This window comes from Pithys albifrons, chromosome Z, assembly GCF_047495875.1.
Source record: "Pithys albifrons albifrons isolate INPA30051 chromosome Z, PitAlb_v1, whole genome shotgun sequence".
NCBI lineage: Eukaryota > Metazoa > Chordata > Aves > Passeriformes > Thamnophilidae > Pithys > Pithys albifrons.
The window spans coordinates 52594688-52609896 of NC_092497.1; the positions used below are offsets into that span (position 1 = coordinate 52594688).

General features: G+C 40.6%; 1 protein-coding gene across 1 annotated transcript in view; it reads right to left on the reverse strand.

The window, feature by feature from the left end:
* The window catches only part of HAPLN1 (hyaluronan and proteoglycan link protein 1), a 57460-nt gene extending 48676 nt beyond the window's left edge, over nucleotides 1-8784 (reverse strand). The window contains 1 exon segment of the mRNA XM_071580778.1: nucleotides 8669-8784. The gene's annotated coding sequence lies outside the window, so the exon portion shown is untranslated.
* Between the last annotated feature and the right edge of the window lie 6425 nt (nucleotides 8785-15209).

Consider the following 15209-nt stretch of genomic DNA (forward strand, 5'->3'; position numbering starts at 1 on the left):
AACAAACCCACACACTGTTGTGGGAATTGCAAGAGTAGACTGTTATGCTTTCTAGGCCATATGCCATATTTAAGCTTCCATAACAGAAGAGTATGAACTAAGTTTTCCTTGAGGTAAGCTCACATGTATTTCCTGCGCTCTCCATTGTCCTTACTAAAGTCCAGGAAGAGCTTTTGCACCTACAGAGAATCAGAATTGTCTTTATCATGATTTCCTAAAATGAAAACACACATCTTAAAAAACATGGGAATAAAAATTCCAACTGTTGACCAGAAGAGTGTTTAATTTGTCCTTTAGCTCAGACTTATTTGCACATTTAAACATAACTTGAAAACATTTAATTGCAAAAGAAGAGGCTTACTCTTGCTTCTGGTGTTCCTCCAGACTACAAAGACTACTATAAATTTCCCTGAAGGGGACATAATGGGATTGTGACTCAGTGACCACTGCTCATGGGTGGCATAAACAGAGCACCAAAATTTACTGAACGAGGATCTTGGATTTCTGATGACTTTGTGTCACAGTTTAGGGAATATTCAAGCCTGACATAAGAAATGTGTAAAACTGACTATGTGATGTCAGAAGAACTCAAAGATGTGCTTTCACATTAGACATCCCCACCTCTGTCTCCTTAAATGTTTATCAGGTGAACTCTTGCCCTCCAACATGTAGTCACCATTTTTACACTTATATTTGTGTGATTTTGTGTTACTTTCATGTGAGAAACTCAATGTAAACTGTACAGTTGGTACTTTATATATATATATATATATATATATATATTTATATTTATATTTATATATATATGTATATATATAAAAATTAAAAAGCATGAAACCCGTAAATCATAGTTCCATAACATTTTCTAAGTAATAATAATGAAGGGTTGATGAATTGCAGAAGGAGGTTTGTTCTCTGACATGGTTATTTTGCACACTGCAAGTCACAGAAATAAATACAGATTTGATGAAACACATAATCATCTAGAGATGAAGTCACGTTTCCCCAGTACAATGTCAGGAAACAAACAAATCGCAGCAATTCAGTAATGAAAAAACATTCCTTAGATAAAATAACAGATTCTCCATCAATCATCAGATGCACCAAATATAAGTCACCCTTACAGTATGACTTGACAAGATCTATGTCTCCTGGCCTGCCAATAAATGTCTGTGCTTTCTCTCTGCACTTATGGAGTTTTCCACAAGTGTGATAGTTTAATTTTCTGATAGATGTCCATTATTCCTTGGCTCAGTTCTATTTAAGTGACACTATCTCACAACTCTCTGCATAGTTTTTACCGCTTAATATGTCTTGAAAAACAATGAATCTGAATTTTCTATCAGCTGTCCCTCAGCACAGTGTTGTGCATAGACAGGGATGCTGCTTCATTCTCAGATTTGTAGTATGTGATTGAAAATCAGTAATTCTCAAATTCTGTGTACCCCAATGAGATCTGAAGTCAGACTGAATGGAACTGTATCTGCAAAGATCATGTATTTGACTTTCTATGTTCAAAAACTGTTACCATCTTGGCCCACAGAGTGTGAACACCCATCAACCCCTTTAGATTTTGTTAAACACTTTTCTGCTTGTTTAGATGCCAAAACATCTTTGTAGGTTGTTTTATTCCTGCCTCAGTTTACCACATTATGGGTTTTTTTTAAACCTTTTATTTCTCCTTTCAGGCAAAACCATTTTAACTCCAAAGTGTAGCTTACCTTCCAAAATAACTCAGTCTCTTTCTACTTTGCATTTTCCTAAAACTTATGCATATTTTCTCTTTGCTTATCCAAGCTGCTAATGAAAACCTTGAAGAGTACCAATGCTGATTAGCCCTGGCAAAATCCCATTTGAAATGTACTTCTGTTTCACAGTGAGCTATTTATTTCCTAACCAGTTCTGAAAACATGTCACACCAGTTTGCTTCATTAAGACAGTATCTTTTTGGCTTGTTCATGAAGATGTTAACCTTGGTACTATTACTCTCCCATCCTGCTGGGGAATGGCCTACTGAATTAGAGAGTTTTTCTTACTGTCTGATTTGATCAGAGCTGAACTTGCACTAAAATGCAGATGGAGCCAGATATGGAGGTTGCTTTGGAGAAATGAATTAGTTGCATGCTTCTCTCAGCCTTCCCATGGGGAAAAACAGAATGAAATGCCTGGAAACTGGAAGCAACAACCCATTCATTGGCTACATTGATTGCATCAATAATAACAGCTGAATTACTGTTCTGTCTGTTCACTGTTTCGGTTGGGGAAGATCTGGAAGACCTCTGAGAGAGCAACATCTTTATGTGTCCCTCCTTGGCTTTTGGCTCACACAGATGAACATTAAATCCCCAAAGCACCTCAGAGCAACATGACATGGGACCTGTGACCAGGCACAGCCCCACAAGCACAACCAGACAATGACACAGACACTGCATTAATGCAGTTCTTAGAACTGTTCAGGTTGGAAAAGACCTTTAAGATCATTCAGCCCAACTGTACTTAAAGTCCACCAGTGAAAACGTGTTCTGATGAAACCAAACAAAGAATAAATACAGTAACATCTGAGCAAAAAAACCCCTCAAACCAAAACAAAAAAAAAATTTGCCTGCTTGCCTGACTTGCTAATAAAAGATGAATCATGCATTGTCCACCCATTTTATACCTATATAATCAAAACTATTAGAGAAACAAGTTACAAACACTCAGCAAGACTTGACATTTTGCTTTAGACATTTGGAAATCTGAAAACGTACTTTGAAAATAACAATGTGTGGATAAATCTTTCAGATTATGCATGAAATTAAAAATGCAGACCTTCACTGCTGCATGTGCAGCACTTTGGGTGTTAAAAAATCATCTTGGGCTATGAGCAGTGTGATCAGAGAGTGGTGGTAGCACTGTGGGCTGTCATAGTTGCACCACGTGTATCACTGCAATTTCAGTAAAGAACCACCACATCCACTCTAACATTATGTTTCTCTGATATAGTTCTTACAAATCTCTTGGTTGAGCCCAGCATTATTATGTTTTCACATTTTTCAATGTGCCTTTCCTATTTCCAGGCAGTATTATTTTTATGTCACTCAGGGGTGGGTTCTTTTTTCCTTGAAAATATGTTTATGGAAAAGAAAAAAACAATAACCACATAAATATTTTGGAGTGTACCATGTATTTTCCAAAATATTAATGAGTAGATGGGTAGTTGCTCAGTTTTGATTGCAGAGTTTGGGAAATTATTTTAACAATTAAAGGTTTTTTCCCTATATTAATCATGTACTTCTGCCCAGAGATTTCATAGGAGCATGTCTCAATTCCTCCACTCTTTGTAAATGTGCCCAGTTTTACTTAATGGTTTATTGGCATCACTGAGGCATCCATAGCTATAAAGCTAAATAGATTTGCAGGTTAGGAGCTTTATGTACTGCTTTTTGATGGGCCATGTCTAATACTATGGATGCAAATAGATGAAGAGATTTATTCACCAAGGCCTGTTTGAGTTTCTATTGATTTCACTGAATTACTGGTGTAAGTAAAGTTGTTCATATATTGGTTTTTTTGGATCAGAGTCTCACAGTGGAGTGGGATGGAATTACTGTCTGATTTGATCAGAGCTGAACTTACATTAAAATGCAGCACATAGAGATGCACACAGACTGCCACTTCTCTGTGTGTATGGGCATTGTTGCAGGAAAGGAATTCTGAACATAAAAATGTTAATCACTATAGATCTAAGTATATATCATGGAATAATTCAGGAATACTTATTGGTAGGGTTTAGATGATGAGTTACCAGGTATCATGACATAAGAAGTGCAAACTACATATGACATGCAGAAAAAAGAAATCCCCAAAGTGAATATATTCTTATTCAAAAACACAGACCAAAATTGATCAGTCCCAAATCTGAACTATCTCTAAGTAACTCCATGGCAAGGGGCTGGAACTTGATGACCTTTAAGGCCCCTTACAAACCAAACTACTCCATGATTCTAACATTTTTCTACACTAGACTAGCTTGAAACTTTTGTATTCTACCACTTGGACCTCTGTCAAACACATTTTCAGTCTAACCTGTCTCCCTTGACCATATGTCCCTTGTAGACAGTGAGCATTTAAGGTAATTAGGAGATATTATTAATGGAAAGCTGCCTCAAGATAATGGTCTCTTGCTATTAGACAAATGCCAAGATGACATTTTTTGAAGCAAGAGGCATATATGCAGGGACATTCTTCTGGTCTCATGATTTTATTTCTATTACACCAGACAATTAAGGATGTAGATTTTGCCCTGATGTGCCCTGCTCTAGGAAGTGGAAGTGTGTGCCAGTGACACCAGTGGAAAGATTTGTCCTAGGAGAGACTCTGTGGCCTTGCAAAGACTTTAATGAACACAGTTTGCATCCCTCTGCATTAGTAGCTCTTGTGATTCACTGTAGCAGGCCAAGCAGTGACAAAAAGAAAGGTAAATCACTTACAAAGCAGAGAATCCAGTCAATTAGCCCATTTGCTACTGTGGTGTTTTATCTTTCTAGTCTTTAATTCATAAGCTTTGCCTGATTAATGGAAAAGTCACCTTCCCATTTCAGCCATTATCTTGTGCCTCATGTTAACAATCTCCTGTGGTGGTCTTCTTTAAGTCCTGAGAAGTTTTCAGAGGAGTCAGTGCAGGTTACTGCTGTATGAATTCTTAGTGTGTGTTTTTGGAGCTACTGATGCTGTTTAAGATATTCATTCTGTTGTCCTATTTTAAAGAAGACAAACAAACAAACATAATGTCTTCAAAGGCAAGAGAAAGAGAAGAACACAGAAATTGTCCTGCTACGTGTGATGTTGCCATCTGATTTACTGCTCAGTGATGAAAATCAGGAGAAAACAAAGCACAGGGAGCTTGACTATGCTATGTATTTTAATATTTCTTTTCTCCAGCAACCATTGTGGCACCTACTTCAAAAATGTGGGTTCAGAACCATGGATTCATCACCTAACTTGGCTTCTCAGGGGATGATGCAGTGGAAGCTGTGATGATGGTGACATTTTAAAAGTGCTTAGGAAATAAAAGCATATAAACTGGTAGGATAGCATAAATCTGACCACAAAGTGTGTCCAAATGCATGTTTGCCTACTTAAAACTTTGTAATTTGATGGGACATTTTTAGAGATATAAAAATTACAGCACCTGAATATCCACCACTGAATAAACAGTGGAAAAAAAAGGCAATTTTACTGTCCCAAATAAAGAGAAAGAGAAGTGTAAGCTGTGAGAGTATGCAAGAGACAAATGGTAGGTGGGGAAAAAGAAAATGAAGGGGGTTTATGACCTTTTATCAGCCATCTGAAATAATACAACATTTTCTTCTTCGTCTGTGCCTATCATTGACAAAAAATTCAGAGGCAAAAACAAAGGGGGAGGGGTTAACAAGAGCACATCCTATGTGATAGAAGTGTTTTGGAAGAAGCTTTGACATCCTGACTGCTGAATGAAACCTCTGACAAAATGTTTGCACAGAAATGCCTTTGCTTTTGCAGCAACAGCTCAGTACACCAAACAAGTGTTAAGTTGTGGCTGTCACTGAGTGATTTAACAAGTCCTTGGAAATAAAAGTTAGTGGCAAATTCTAAATAAAAGCTGAGCTGATTTTTATCAGATATAATGGGCACTCAAAAAGAAGAAATTATCTCCCCTAAAAATCTATTAAAAAAAACCCCAAACACCCTTAGCTGCTATTTTTTTTAAACGGTAAACCTGAATAAAACTAACTACTTACAGTTAAATAGCACCTGAATGAGCTGCAGATGTGGATAAAAGAAAAATCTGTCAAAAGACGGCAAGATCCACTAGGTGGCATGTAGCGACCGTGTTAAATTGGCTTATCTCCACAAAACCTCCCATTCATACAGCAGATAAAGAACTGCATTATTAATTTATACCACTGCATCCACTCTACACCTAATATTTGTTTAGCCAGCTGTTTCCTCTAATCCTCCTTAAACAAGATTGATTGAAATCCTAAGTATATTGAGGCTTTTTCATTTTTTTCCCCCCAAAGAACATTTTGTTACCTACGAGTTACAAGCTCCCTTTTCAAGTGCAGTGCTGTATGCTACAGTTACTTACACCAGAGACAGAATGTCTAATACTTCCTCACAACCAACAGAAGCAGCTTGTCACATGAAAATAACTATTTTCTTTCTCCCCAGGAAAAAACTTTTCATTTCCACAGAGTTCTAAGCAATGAAATACGCTGTTGGGTTTACAATGAAACAGAAATGCAAAATACTTCAACTTCCAAGGATAGTTTAAGCACTGCATCAGTGAAAAGGCAAATGAAAAGCAGAAAACATTAATTTCAGTTCTCTTTAATCCGTACAGTGAATTGGAAAACTTTTAATGTATTTAAATATAAGCAATTGCAAAGTGTCCCTTCACTTGAAGGTCTCAAAAATTTTTTTGAAGGGTGGTCCATATTATTTCCATGTTTTTACTGAGGATCAAGGAAATTGAGTGACTTCATTAAGTGTTGATAACAGTTCTTTTGGGTCCAGGTTGTGGCCAATAGTGGGCAAAAATATTCCGTTTAGTCCCACACCAGCATAAGATCAGAAAGACTGGGAGACCTGCAGTAAAAAAAGGCTCATTCTTATAAACGATAAAAATAAACGACACTCCATCCTTTTCTGAAACCTCTTCTCTCCCTACCTTAAATCTACAAGGTTTTGGTGGCTTTTCTTTTCCTTTTTTTTTCCTTTTCCTTTTTTTTTTTCCTCATTCCTAGAAGCTGCTGGTTGTTTTAACCACACTCACTGAAACTGAGGTGAAACTGAACCTGCTATGTTTGTAATGAAAGGTTGCTTTGCTGTGAATTACACTGTCATGTAACTCTCTGAAGAGGATGGTGCTGTGGATAATACTTTTGTCCATAATGACACAGGGCTTTTTTGCTCTTTCTTGTTGGAATCTGCTTATACATCCAGGATTCTCATTAGGAAGACAGGCCTTTTGGCACAATTACAGTGCAGGCTGGCAGTGTCTTGATTATTGCATTGACTTCTATTTTGGTTTAACTTGAAAAAGCTGCTCTCTACAGTTTTGTCCCAACTTTGCTCTAACTGTTGTGTTGAAAAGTATCACAAATTGATATTGCCCCCACCCCCTTCTTTCTTTCTGTTTCTTTTTGTATTCTTCCTTCTTCCCTTTGACAGTAAATGTAATACAGGTAAGTATATAAGGGGTAAAGTCTCAGGTAATGCACTCGAAGAGCAACTTGGCTTATTGTGGTTTACAAGGTTCATTGGATATGAAATCCAAGGAAGCATGAACTATCTCTGTGCAACACGAGGATTTGGCATCCTGCATGACACGCCTTGGCATGAGACTGCAGACTCCTGGTTCCCTCTTCACAGGAGCTGATGATAATTTTCCTGCTCATGATAAATTTCTCCACATGCTGAAAATAACCTGTCTCTAGAAACTGTGTTTATGGAGAGGGTGTGTATCCATAGCTACACAACCTTGCTGCATCTCTGTTTTCAACTACTACATCATACATTTTCCTAACAATCTTCTCCTGACACAACAACAGGACTTTTCCCAGATTGCTTCTTTCCACATTTAGGCACTAAGACAGTCTTGGTAGCCATTAATACAAACTCATTGCTGTTAATCACCGACATAATTCTCCTGCAGACACTGCCAGGTTCCCAGAGTCTCCTGAAGGTGTTATATCATTTATATGACATCACACAGCAATATATGTTGCAGCACTTTCTGCCCTGGAAGATCTCAGCAGTAGTTAAAGCCTCACTAATTATATACAAATATCAATAAACCTCCTTGATTCAAACACACAAATGCTTTCCATCCTTCTGTATCTAAACCTACCACACAAGTAGTTCTGCCATGAAAAACATTTTGAATGACACCTTTACATGTGTTTGACCCACAAACCCAAACAAGCAGGCAGTAAAATTATACAATTACCACAGCCATGGGCCAGCTAATGTGCAGCTACACATGTAAAATGCTGCAGCATCAAACTTTCTTGGTGAGTGGAGATGGTACAGACGCCTGTGCCAAATGTTATTCAGGCTTTCTCTGACAGCAAATAGCAAAATATGACATCAGTATGTAACATATCACATCTTATCAAAATCTTCTTATTCTTGCTGGATGGGCACTACTTTGTGCAGATCTGCTTCCAGTCCTTGCAATGTTTGTTCAGTCGACCATCATCTTTTTCCTATGTCCTTAAAACTTCTAAAAGCATCTGAATGGAAGGAGAAATTCCTCAAAAACCCCAAAAAACAAAAACCAAAAAAGCCCCAAAACCCAAAACTTAACCGCAAAAGGACAAATCTCTGTGTACTCCCCTAGGAGAAAGTCACAGAGCAGAAGTACACAACTTTTGTCTTTCAGACGGAATCTGCAGTTGCAATTTGATCCCTCCTTTGGTAACACAGAGCGCTTAAAGTCAAAGACATTGAAGTTAGCCAGTTTCAATCCGTCTTTCACCCTCGCCCCCCGCCTCAGCTGCCAAATTAGATCGCTCAAAAATCCCTTCAGCACAGCCCTGCAGCTGATGCCACAGGCTCTGCTTGCTGAATCCCCATCCAACTTCGAGAAGCAAAGGAGTAACAAACTTTCCCAAAAGTTATTATTTAGGGGTTTTTTTACCTTGTGCAGAGCTCCCGAGTTGAGATGCTCTCAGAACTCTCCAGCAGTTTGACACGGAGGGCAGCGAAGTGAGGAGGAAGTTTGTGGTGCTCACCTTAAGTCAGTGTGTGCGTGTGTGTGTCTATGTCCCGAGTGTCTCTTTGTGGCTCTGAGTGGCAGAGGACCTGATTCAGGGAAGAGAGAGCCACTTTCTCACTGAGAGGAAAAGAAAAGCAACACGTCATGAGTTAAGTACGCCTCCAAGATGTCTTAATTACAGCTCAACGTGCTTCCTTTCAGACCCCAGGAATGAGAGGAAAAAATAAACCCACACACGCGGTTTCCCTCTCTCTCACACACCCACCCCCACCCACCCTGTCACAGCACACTGCCCTCTCCCTACAGGTCCCTGTCCTCGCCCCTTAGGTCCAGCACTCCCAGACCCGCACCTAAAAAAGCCTCTGGCAATGCACACAAGTCTCGAGCTAAAAACTACACTGGGCTTAAAAAAAAAAAAGGAAGAAATAAAAAAAAAATAAAATGGTAGTGTTTCTCGTGAAGGGACCATTGAATTTAGGGATTCAGGGTTGTGGCACCCTGAGAAATATGATACTTCTGAACACTTGCCTCTGCTCACTCCCACCCCCCCTGCACTCCTTATTCACCTCCCCCGCCCCATCCCCGTTAACTTTGTGGGAGGAAACTTGGTTTCAGACAGGGAGAAAGTGATGCATGAAGAGGGTTTGCAGTGGGACGGAAACATCTGAACCTAACAGGATCCCCCTCAGCTTTTCTTTTACCCCCAACTTCCCATTGAATTATTAATCCAGGAAACAAATCCAGCTTCTCTTGTTACATCCCAAATACAGAACACACCTTGGTCAGGTCACTGGCATCACTAATTCCTAATGTCAGGTAACTGTTGGTCCCAAGTGCCCATGCAATTTTTTAAACATCACCTCAGGCCAAAATATTCCTCCAGTATCAAAAAATTCAGGGTTCTGGTCCATTTCACAACAGGAGAAACACAACCCCAAAGAGTCTGTTAAATCCATGCAGGATGTGGTTTTAACCTCCTAAGTACCATGGAATGAAAAGCATATATATTGAATCTCACCTCTGAAAACTGCAGAGAAAAGGTGCTGACATTGTTGTATCTATACATGTGTCTTAATTGAGAAAAGTAATCCATCAAAAAAAACAGACCCCAAACCAAGCAACAACAGATGAAAGGGAAAGGGGAAATAAAGGCCAGGCCTTAATGATGGACTATAGGTTGGCAAATTTGGGTTCAAATAATGTTATATATTTAAAGCACATGTTATTTTCCTCCACTTGAAAAAAAATAAATTGTTGATGCCTCATCTCCCAACTGTAGGAAATGTAACCTCTAAAGACTTATAGTTTAAAAAACGCAGGTAACTCAGGCAACTTGGTCTTGTGGATTAATTTAATGTTCCCCCCCCCCTCTTTATCCAATCCTAAACAGAAGACTGTAACTGTGTCACACCCCCTGCAACTCTCCAACATATTTTTTTCAGTCTGGACCCTGCTAAGCTTTTAACATTGTGGGTGTCAAACTCAGTCTACACCATCAAAAGAGGCTACAGCCCATCAATCCTACTCCATCAGGAAATGCCAGAGCCTGACACATCCTGGTGCAAAGGCACATTTGGAGGGACGTCAGTTTCAGCAGCGTCACCGGGCAGGGGTCACCACTGCTGTGTCTCATCGGCTACTTCACAGCACATCCCACTGGAAGGAAAAATAAAACATAAATAAAACAAACCCCAGGCAAATAAACAGGCCTCTTGCTGGAATCATGGCATATCCTGAATTGGAAGGGACTCACAGGGATCACGGAAATCCAGCCTGTGGCCCTGCACAGGACAGCCCCAAAAGTCCTGAGTCTAAGATATATTCCACCTTAAAACAAGCACTTTCAATTAAGTTTATCTGTTATTTTCTTTTGTATTGCACTTCTGTAGCATTTTTATACCCTATTTTAAAACTATATAAAAATCAGGAAAATGGAGGATAGAGACTACTGAGTGGCTGAGAGAAAGAAGTATCAGGATGACTGTTTGTGGTTATTAATAAAAGTGGGGAGAAAAAAAAAGGGTGCAATGCATTTCCCTGGTCTAAAATAACGAGGTACAGGTGGCCACAGGGCCACAGGGGAGGTTTTGGGGGGACCGCGGGTGCTCGGACCCTGCCAGGGGATGGGTGCACATCCTCGTGGAGACCGAGGCGGCTCCGCTTCTCTCCCCCCCTCCCCCCCTTCCGTGCTGGGGCACCCCAGGGGTCGGTCGAGGAGTGCCCACACCCTTCGGGGCCGTGGCCAGAGCTTCAAGGGTGCCCCAGAACCCCCGGTGGGGCGGCACCGGCCCCTCCCGCCCGAACAAAGGGACGTTTCTTCGGGGCGGCGGTGTCCGACCCGCCCCGTCGGTCCCGCCCCCGCCGGGGAGGAAACGGCCTCATATTTCAATAACAGAGGGGGCTTTGATGGGACACGGCGAGAAAACACACCCCGGGCGGCGGGAGGAGCCGGCGGGGCCCCGCGGGCGGGGAGGATGCGGCGGGAGGGATGCGGGAGGGATGCCGGGCTCAGTATCTCAGCACAGCATTGAGGATACTTCGGGGAGACCGCGGCTGAGGCGATGCTGCCCGTTTGTTCCCCTCTTCTGGACCTTTGTCACCCCCTTGTCGTGGAGGGATGCCTGGGGATGTTGCGGGGAAAGCCGGACACTGCCCCCGCCCCGGCAGCGCTGCGAAAGTGACCCGAAACGGGCATTTCGCCGAGTTTTTCCACAGGGCATCGTTTTATTCTAGATGTTTATTTCCCCCAGCCCTCTCCTTTGGGTTGTTTATTTGTTTTATTTGTAGCGAGTTTGAGCTCAGAGGCTCTCAGCTCTTCACCATCACCCTGTGCTGAGGGGTTGGGTCAGTGAGTCTTTCAGGAGCCCTATTTTTGGTTTAGCGGCTCTATTTTTGGTTTATTAAACATAGTAAACCAAAGGAAACAACAAAAATGTCCCTAGAAGTGAACTTGTGTGGGTTTTCATTGTTTTGGTTTCCCCCCCCCCATTTGTGGGTTTTCATTGTGTTTTTTCTCAGTTATAAATCAGGTGCAGGTAACTCAGAGGATGAAACATCATAGTCTTAACAAAAAGCTTTATGGTATGCCTTAAAATTAATTCTGGCACTTCATGGTGGTTAGAAGAGTAGCTGTGAGAAGAGTGTTGATCTGCTGGTTGCTGGATACCAAGAGGATATATGAATAGAAAGTTTATTTTTTCCCAGCTTTTCCATAGCCATCCTTCAGGCCCCCAAAACTGAGTATTACTGAGCAATGTTGGGCAAGATGAGCATTGTTTTGGGGCAATATGTATGTTTCCATGTATTGTTAAGTCCTAGCAAGATGTTATGATTTTGTTGAGTAAAGACATATATTGAAAACAAGGAAAATGTTTATTGTGAACTCTGTTTGATGAGACAGACACGATTCTGCTCTAGTTTTGGGTTAGAACCAAAAGCTCTGCACAGCATGGCATGAGCTAGTGCACTCTCTCAAAGGAACTTGCTTGATTAGCATTCAACAAAGGTTAAAAAAAAAAGTGATTTCATATGGCTCTGTCAGATTTGGAGGCCTAATCTGCATATCTTGATAGTGATGTTTCCGTATCATTCCTGTGGAGGGTTTTAGAGAGGTGTGCACTTTAGCTGCAGCTGAAGAGCTGCTCCACATGCGCAGCGCTGCTCCACGCACATTCATCATCCCTGGGAAGCATTAAGTAACCGTATCTATAATGGTGATCAAGGATGTTTATTGCCTTTCTTCCAAGCATAGTTTAGATTCTTTTTTCCCCTTACTATCTGACCATGAAAGGATGCAGAATGAAAGCCGTTTCCTTAAACTCAGCTCAGATAAGATGGACAGATATTAGGTTTTGCTGTTACCTGGGAGCACTGTCATGATGTGAAACTTCATAGGCCTGCTGATGATTATTCCTGGCACCTCAGGCCCCAGCAACAATTCAAAAAAAATGAACATTCGGTATCATTCTATGAAAGATTTTGAATTTTCCTTTTTAATACGGATGCAAAGATGGCAATTTCTGCAGAAAAGAATATTGTGATTCTTGTTGCGTTGGACTACTATTGAAAAGAATTTGGAAATTCCCACTCGTTCCACTTAAAATGGGCTATTTTTCAGGAGTTGAGGGGAAGGATACTGGGAAACCAGCAGCTAAAGCATAATCTTCCTGATAGACCTAAGGAGCAAGAGAGGAGGAAGAGTTTCAGGGGTTTGTTTTTAACAGGTCTATCACTTGCTTGATTTTGTGTTCTTCAGTTTATGATTTACTTGATTTCAAAGCTCATTACAGTCATGCCATCCTGAAGTTCTTAGAACTTTTGGTGGTTGGCCCCTGTCTGGTTTTTTTTTTTTTTTTTTTTTTTTTTTTTTAGGAAAAGAAGGTGTTGGCTGGAGCGAGTCCAGAGAAGAGCAACGAGGCAGGAGAAGGGACTGGAGCACAAGCCCTATGGGGAGAGGCTGAGGGAGCTGGGGTTGTTTAGCCTGGAGAAGAGGAGGCTCAGAGGTGACCTCAGCACTGTCTGGAACTGCCAGAAGGAAAGTTCTGGCCAGGTGGGGGTTGGTCTCTTCTCCCAGGCACTCAGCAATAGAACAAGGGGGCATGATGGGCTCAAGCTCTGCCAGGGGAAATTGAAGTTGGAGAGCAGAAAAAATTCTTTGCAGAGAGAGTGCTCAGGCATTGGAATGGGCTGCCCAGAGAGGGGGTGGATTCCCATCCCTGAAGGTTTTTAAAGTGAGCTTGGCCGTGGCACTGAGTGCCATGATCTGGTAAAGGGACTGGAGTTGGACCAAGGGTTGGACTCGATGATCTCGGAGGTCTTTTCCAACCCAATCCATTCTATGATTCTATTCTATGACAAAACCATAAACATGCACAACTGATACGAAAATTAGAGTTCCCCAGTGTTGTGATGTATTCCATTTAGGATTGGCCAAAAAATCAGGTGTTAGCAAACAGTGCCAGGGAAATCTTCCTTCAAAAAGATTACTGTCCTCTGAGAAATGCATAGTTCATTCTTTTTGTGCAACTTTTTCGGTTCTCAGTGCTCTTTTATTTCCAGTCTTCAGATTTCATTATCATTCTTACACGCATCTTCTAGATCAGCACTGCATCTGTTTGGTGACACTGGTCCCAAAGGCACATCAGACACTCCCTCAGTCCTGTTTGTGGCCACCCACCATGATTTTTGTTTGCAGGGAGTTGCTCAGCCTGAATCCAGAAAGAGAAAAGGACTCTGCTTGGCAGCAGAAACGAAGCACACTTGATCCCAGCGAGGAAGAAGATGTAAGGTAGAAGCTAATAATATGATGAAAAATGTGAGTTATACACTTCCTCTGTTTGGAAAATTCATCAGGATGGATGCTATGACTCACTGGTACAAAGCTATAGAAATCTAGAGGAAAAAAGGCAGCAGAACATACTATGTTGAAAAACAACCCCCTAAACACCCGTGCCAATATTTTACTGAAAAAAAACCCCAAACCCACACTGAAGAGAAATACAAATATGATGAGAAATCAAACAGCATCCCTTAATATATACATATATATAATCAAAAGAAAAAATGCTACTTTTCCAAACTGACTGAAAATAAAGGAAATTATTTTATGCCATCTGAACAGCCAGCTTTCCAGTTGAGATTATTTATAGATTCTCAGTCTAGAGTGTTTTCTCTTTCTTTTTACAAGTTGAGCTTTTTACGCTATGAAGCTGTTTTCTTCAGACTAGTGTTCAGGTTCCAGTGAGACAGTCACAGCTGTTTAGTACTCCTGGCTACATAATCTTTTCCTTATTACAATATTCCTATTTCTGCCACTTAAAAAATGGAACACCCCCTGAAAAAAAACCCCCAACAAAACCCCTCAAAAAATAAAAAAAAGAAGCAGATTTTCTCCTTTCTAACACCACTTTCTCTGGAGAGAGATGCAGTGTCTCTACAATTTGCATGGTCTTCATTTTGCCTGATTGTATCAAGAGAATAATTTTCATATAAATACACTTTTGACTTAGCACTTCATCACACAATCTTTACACATTTCTCTCCAGAATATTCATTGATTTTTGTCTTCTGATCTATATTATCCTTGCCTTGGAATTTTATTTGACTTATTAGTCATTGGGCCATGTCCAAGGTTTTCTGAGAATCCTTTTGCTGTTAATACTGTATCTCACAAGTGGTTGTGCCTCTTCCACACAGCAGAACAAATGTGTTTGTTTTGGGTTTTTTTCTCATCTTCTGTAAGCTCTGTGCATTTTGTTCTTAATTATGTTTCTGTTTTCCTTACAGACTGAAGATGAATTGGTGGGACAGAAGTAGAGTGTGATAAAGAAACAAAAAAGAGAAAGGAAGGAAGGAAGACAAGAAGCAAGACTTTAGTGTTGTGTATGAGCAGAAGCAGGAAACTTTCTGCCACCAGTATGCAAGTTAGCAAAATATTTTGCACTTCCACTGTGCCTTCTGCAGG